This window comes from Pogoniulus pusillus, chromosome 17 (assembly GCF_015220805.1).
Source record: "Pogoniulus pusillus isolate bPogPus1 chromosome 17, bPogPus1.pri, whole genome shotgun sequence".
In the NCBI taxonomy this organism is placed as follows: domain Eukaryota; kingdom Metazoa; phylum Chordata; class Aves; order Piciformes; family Lybiidae; genus Pogoniulus; species Pogoniulus pusillus.
In genome coordinates, this window is record NC_087280.1 from 17968916 (window position 1) to 17975496 (window position 6581).

Consider the following 6581-nt stretch of genomic DNA (forward strand, 5'->3'; position numbering starts at 1 on the left):
CCTCGGGCTGGTTTAATTCCTCCCTCTCTAGGTAACCAACGGTCTCAGGCAAGTTGTGGCTGCGGGTTTTGGGGGTTTAGATGAAGATTTCGGGGAGGATTTGCCTTTAGCCTTTGCAAATCCCCATCCCCGACTCTTGTTCCCACGACCGCGTTCTCCCCTTTACATTTACCCCCTCCTCCCCCTTCCCTCTTCTGTGCTGGTGAGAAATTTGGAAAACTCGAGAAGTTGTTTAATGCGAAGGGATTTTAAAACACAAAAGTATGCGGTGAAGGGAAAAAACCAACACCCCAACCACTTAATTAGATATTTACCGAAGGAGCCGTTACAGCCTGCCGGGTATAACACACAGTTTATAAGCTTTCTGGCCACAAAGAAATTCAATAATTACTTTCCCCCCCTCTTACAATGGGATGGGTTAAGGATGGAGTGTGATAAACATAACTCTGTTCCTGGGCTTTTTGCAGATTAGCCTTTGGCATTCATTGGTAAATACCGAGTGAATAGAGACTGTGTGACCACAGCCCCTTGAATTAGGGACAAACATTTCCTCTGTGCATTTTAAATAATGCTACTGCCAAATATTTTGTTACCAGAGATCATTATCCTCTGAATGAAAACTCGAGGAGTAAAGGCATTGGTTTTGTCTTTGCTGGTGTGGAACAGACTATATGATATCTAGAACAGCAACAAGCTTTCACAAATTGCTATATGATTTCTACTGCCAGGTTCTGTGATATTGGATACGGCATAAAAATAAAACAGCCGGGCAGATAGACACAGAAACTCACAGAAGCCACCTGTATATTTTGTTTCAAAGGAAAATCTCAGCTATTGTCTTACTGGCTCTGGTTCTGCTAGGCCTTGGATCTGCTTAATCTTTAAAGCTATTCAAACAAATTGAATGATACAAGGCAAGGCTCCTATAATTAATCCGGATTCTTGAAGTTTGATACAAACTTTTATGTCACCGAGAACTTTCTCCCTTTCCCTTGCAAAGACACTAAATAGACACTAAATCCTTCTGTCAATAGTGCTACCACAAAGTTGAAAGGAACTAACCTGGAATTTTTCCCTTTGCAAGGAAGAAAGGAAAGGATATTAGAAAGAGATGCAAACGTAAAGCCATGGGAGAGCCGGTACTGGTGCCTGGACAGAGACCAAGGTTTAAAGTATCCTTTGCACTACAAACTGCCTGAACATGAACCCAGAAATTGTGGTTTGTCCCAGGTAAAGCTTTTGCAGGACATTGCTTTGTCAGTTTAGCTGAATCTCACAGGGATTCAGCGCTGGCACTCAGAGGTCTCGCTCGACCTCTTTGAAACGTTTGATCTTTCACTGCTGCAGTCCAAAGAAAATGGAAGTGCTGCCATTGTGTGTGGAGGAGCTGCGACACAAACGCTGAGCTGCCACAGCAGAGGGTGAAGCTTCAGCTGCGGTCTGGCCCTTCTCACGTTATGCAATTTGCTCTTGGTATTTGGCAGAACCATTCCAGATCTAATATTTTGCAGAGCTGTGCATCCTACAATGAGACATTGCTGAAATCCCCCAAAGTCCAACTCCCTTGTAGGGGTCAGCATTTTGTCTGGATTATCAGGGAAGGAAAAATAACAATGTGGGTTGCATGGTTTGTTTGTGTTTGGGTTTTTTTTTTGGGGGGGTGGGTGACGTAGACTGTCCAGCCTGTGACTTCAGTGGAAAATCAATAAGCAGAGAAAGGCCTTTAGGCCTGGACCTGCTAAATAACTCCTAAGCTGCAGATACAAATAAAATTTCCACTGCAGCCACTGGTAAAATCCTCACAGATTCAGCATGGACTCAGCTGGTGCAGGCAACTCTCCAAGTTACCCCACAGCAGATCTGCACCTGACAGCTCCTGTGTTCTGACTCTCCAGTTTTCCTCCCCTCACGCAGATTGTGCTTTTAATCTTGTAAAATGCAGCAGAAGGAATAAAATATTTGGGGGTTTTTGAAGCCAGTGTGCCTGATGGTGGTGCTTTGTATCAGTTCTACCACCAAGTGTATGGAAAAGGACCCTCTGTCCTTAGGGAGTTACCTTCTGGGTCAAATGAGCCGAGTTGCCTTGAATTTCTGAGCAGAAGAGTTTCTGACTATCTTTTCAAGGATGTAGACTGTGGTGCTCACTGTACAGAGAGGGCAGAAAGCTGTACCCAAGGCCAACCTTGCGTGCAGTCTAGTCCTGAGGTCACATCAAGTGATTCTCTCAACCCCTGATGCCAGTCAGCAGTCCCACCTTTTACTCCTCAAGATGTAGCTTCAAAGCACGTGCCCAGGATGCTGGTACCGTGTCATCCCTTCTCCACTCATGTCACCAGGTTCTCCAGAGAGGCACAGTAATTGTCAAAGCCTGTTCTCCTTTCTCTACAGAGGTGTCACCTCCTCAAGGTTGTATAAAAAACCATTTGGACTGAGGATGTTCATTTTAGGAGAGGAAAAGAAAGAAAATGCAGGCCGGGCTAGTTTTGCTGGTCCCCATGGAAGAGGGGGACAACTCAAAGGTGCCCACACAATGGCCCGGATGGGATGGCTTATGGGTGCCAGCAGCTCCCAGGTGCTGCAGCCAATGCCATTGGGTCTTGTCGCAACTTCTCAGTGCTCAGGCCTGGAGAGGCCACTGCTGATAACACTCTCCAGGTGTTCAGCCCCGAGAACAAAGGGTCTTTTCAGTGGCTGCTGGGAAGGAAGAAGCCTCCTTGCTGGTTGCAAAATGGCTTTCCTGGATGGCAATATTTGGTTACAGTAAGATCTGTTATTTCAGAAGAAGCCCTACAGAAGGGAGGGTAATTTGACTCAGGCATGTAAAAAACCATTGTGGGGACTCCTCTCCCTCCTTCTTCACTCCAAAGTATTGAAAGAACATCAAGTTGTAATGTTTCATCTGAGCAAAGTAAAACTGGAGTCTGGGACCAGAATGGGGCCTGTCTGGTTATACTCACTTCCATCAGGGTAAGCTAACTCATCACTTGGAGGATACAGGACTTCCTGCAGAGCACACAACCCAGTGTCTTCTGAGCACAAAACCAAGCTGAGAAAAGCTGTGTGCTGGCATGAGCACAGTCCAGGGGAGGCTTTCCCTCAGTCTGTGGACTTGAATTTCAGTGCTTGCATTGGAATATCTCAATCAAGTGGTTTCACAACAACAAAATATGCTCTGTTGACACAGGGAAAACTAGAAGATAACGTGATTCTGTGGATGAGGACAAGGAGGTGGCTTTCTTATATTTCACCATTAGATTACTCTTGATCAGTGTACTCGGGCACAGGGATTTCTGAAGAGGAAGGTTCTTCTGCATGTGATCATCCAGCACAGCCGTCTAGAGGTGGCGCATTCTTCACACCGCCAGCTGCCAAGGGAAGGACCACCCCTTGTAGAAGCACCACAGTGATGTTTCTCATATATTTCCAAAACCTGTGACCCTAGCACCAGCTAAAGGCTTCCTGTATTCTCCTACAGCCCTCACCATAGTTACTATCTTCATGAGATACCCCCAACATGTTCCTTTACAGTGTCTGCTAGGTCTGCCCCTCTACTTTCCCTATTAGGACCTTACTTTTTAGGCTATCAGGTAGTGACAGGACTAGGGGGGAATGGAACAAAGCTGGAGGCGGGGAGGTTCAGACTGGATGTAAGGAGGAATTTCTTAACCATGAGAGTGGTGAGAGCCTGGAATGGGTTGCCCAGGGAGGTGGCTGAGGCCCCATCCCTGGAGGTGTTTAAGGCCAGGCTGGATGAGGCTGTGGGCAGCCTGATCTAGGGTAGGGTGTCCCTGCCCATGGCAGAGGGATTTGAACTAGCTGATCCTTGTGGTCCCTTCCAACCCTGACTGATTCTATGCTATAGCCCATAAGCCATTCCTCTCCACAACAGCAGAGAGGTGATGCCCTCTGATATGTAGGAGGTGCATTATTTAAAACTATTTCCCCTATTTTGTTCAGGTACAAGTGAGAAGGACAACCCAAGGAGACATTTTCTGTCCATGAAAAAAAAAAAAGCCAGAAGGATGCCATGTCCACCTCAAATGCACACACTTAGTGGAAGAGCAAGGATGTGGAACTTCTTTTTGTAGTATCTGCCAAGCTCACCGTGGCAATTCATACCTACAGAGCTGAACTTCTCATTTTCAGTAAGTAGAAGAACACTAGCTCAGAAATGGTGCTTTTTCCATCAAGGGAAAAAAAAAAGAGAGAGACAGGCCTCTCCTAATTCTTCAAACACACCAGTTAACATCTATACAAATAATGGGATTTGGCTGACTACAGTTAAATATATTTGATTACTGCCCTTTTATCTAGCTCTAGGTTTACTGTACTTTTCCTTGGATGGCAAATAAGAAGCCCTTTTCTTCTAAGTGACAGCAGGGAAAAGAATCAGGTTGCTAATTTACCTGAGACCCAGGAGTGTGTAATGATAGATGTGTGCTGGAAACTACAGAGTGGGCTTTCTAATTTTGGAGGGAGGAGAAAGGGAAAGCGTGAGATTCATTAATCTTTCAAATTGATTGCACTTTTGCTGATGGACTTTCATGGTCATAATTACACGCACAGCAGGAAACAAATGCAGTCAGGAGAAGATCAATTGGCAGGAAGCTAGGACCTAACGAAATGTGTCATAGGGGAAGCAATTAAAATGGAAAATCACTGTTCTCCAGACAAACAAGGACACATCATGCTCCTGGGTACTTACAGTTATCTCCTCTCAAAGCAAAGGTTTGACTTACCTCTAGTGTTGCAAGAAGATGCCTCTTCAGAAAGCCAGGTTTGGTTAAGCAAGCAGAAAACCTTCTGTGGATGTTCAGTGTCAGTCTTCATAGACCAGCATTTGCATTCAGGAATCAGAGGCCACCCCAGGGAATCACAGCTTGCAAAATGGCCCTGTGCTGCTGCCATCACCAGTGCTGCATGGCAGCAGTGTCTCCAAGGGCACAGGTTACTTGGTTCTTTGCACTTCAGTAAATGGAGCCTCTCCATCAAAGCCTTGTTAGAGATAATGAAAGGAAAGAGACAGGTGAGGAGGGAGATGGGAGGATGATTCAGGTTTAAAATCATGTGTGTCTACATTTAGCCCACAGCTAGAGCTGATCTATAGCAGCGGCTTTAGCACCTGATGACCCTTCCCCAGACAAGAAAAGGGACTAGGAAAAGAAGATCTGGGAGCTGAGATGAAAACAGGTTTAGTAAAACAGCTAAATTGATCCCCATGCCAAGATAGAGCATATACAGCTATACTCATCCCAGCAAATGTAGAGTGGTCAAAACAAACAGGAAAGCATTCCTCAAGAGGACAAGAAGAGGAGCAGGATCAGAAGCTCAAGCAGGAAGGCCCCACCCTCAGCAAACTTTTCCCTTTAAAATGAGCAGGACACTTCTGGTCTGGGATACACCTGTGGCAAACTCAGGTCAGCTGCCCTGGCTGATTTCAAACTGCTAAGGGCCTGCACCACATATCTGGCCTGGGATTCTGTTCCACTAAACCAGGATGCTATGTTGTCTGCCCAAGCAAAAGTCCAGCACATGTCTGTGTCTCCACGGTGGCCAGATAAATTTGGCTTGGAGCAGAGAAGCTTTGGGTGAAAAGTCATTGTCTAGATAAGAAAAGGATGTAGCAGACCTCAACCTGAGCCCAAGTTCAGTTTGCAGTGCAGATGTGCTGTTAGTCTGATTTAGGAACAGCTTATCTCCTCCTTCCCCTTCCTTTGCCCACCTCTCCTGGGATCATTTGTCCATTTCACCTGGACATTTCACACCAGCCAAGAGAAGAGCAATGCTAGAGGTGAGATGAAACCAGTTATCCAAATCAACAGCTAAGTGCCAGGGACAGCTCAGGTGAGCAGGTACAAAATTATCTCATTTATTTTAAAGGCTTTTCTAAAGCCTAGTAAATGATACCTTCTCTTTGTTCCTTAGAAGATTTGCTGTACTAGTTCTTCTGCTGGGTCTTTTGTAGCTAGTTCAGGTATAAGGATTCAGGTTTGTAAGGGCCTGTTGTGTTAGGACAAGAGGGAATGGATTGAAGCTTGAGGAGGGTAGATTCAGACTGGAGAAACTCTTTACAGTGAGGGTGGTGAGATACCGGAACAGGTTGCCTGGGGAGGTCATGGATGTCTCCTCCTTGGAGGAGTTCAAGGCCAGGTTGGATGAGACCTTGAGCAAGCTGGGCTAGTGAAAGGTGTCCCTACCCATGGCAGGGAGTTTAGAACTTTAAGGTCCCTTCCAACCCAAACCATTCTACAACTCTATGACTCTATAAACTTGGTTACACAGAAATGCAGACAGATGCCACAATTTCCTGTAGGCACATTCGTGTGTATTCCACGCTTCCAGCAGGTTCCCTAAACCATCAACAGGATCCTCAGATTGGGCAAGGAGCCTGCTCGCTCCTTCCTTCCTTCCTTCCTTCCTTCCTTCCTTCCTTCCTTCCTTCCTTCCTTCCTTCCTTCCTTCCTTTCTTTCTCTTTCTTTCTCTTTCTTTCTTTCTTTCTTTCTTTCTTTCTTTCTTTCTTTCTTTCTTTCTTTCTTTCTTTCTTTCTTTCTTTCTTTCTTTCTTTCTCTCTTTCTCTCTT

At 45.6% G+C, this 6581-nt stretch overlaps 1 long non-coding RNA gene across 1 annotated transcript; it reads right to left on the bottom strand.

Moving 5' to 3' along the window:
- Nucleotides 1-210: 210 nt before the first annotated feature.
- Nucleotides 211-5323, bottom strand: LOC135182719 (uncharacterized). Its single transcript, XR_010305283.1, has 2 exons — nucleotides 4740-5323; nucleotides 211-3365 (listed from the first exon to the last, which is right to left on the bottom strand). It is a non-coding gene; the product is annotated as an uncharacterized LOC135182719 (long non-coding RNA).
- Between the last annotated feature and the right edge of the window lie 1258 nt (nucleotides 5324-6581).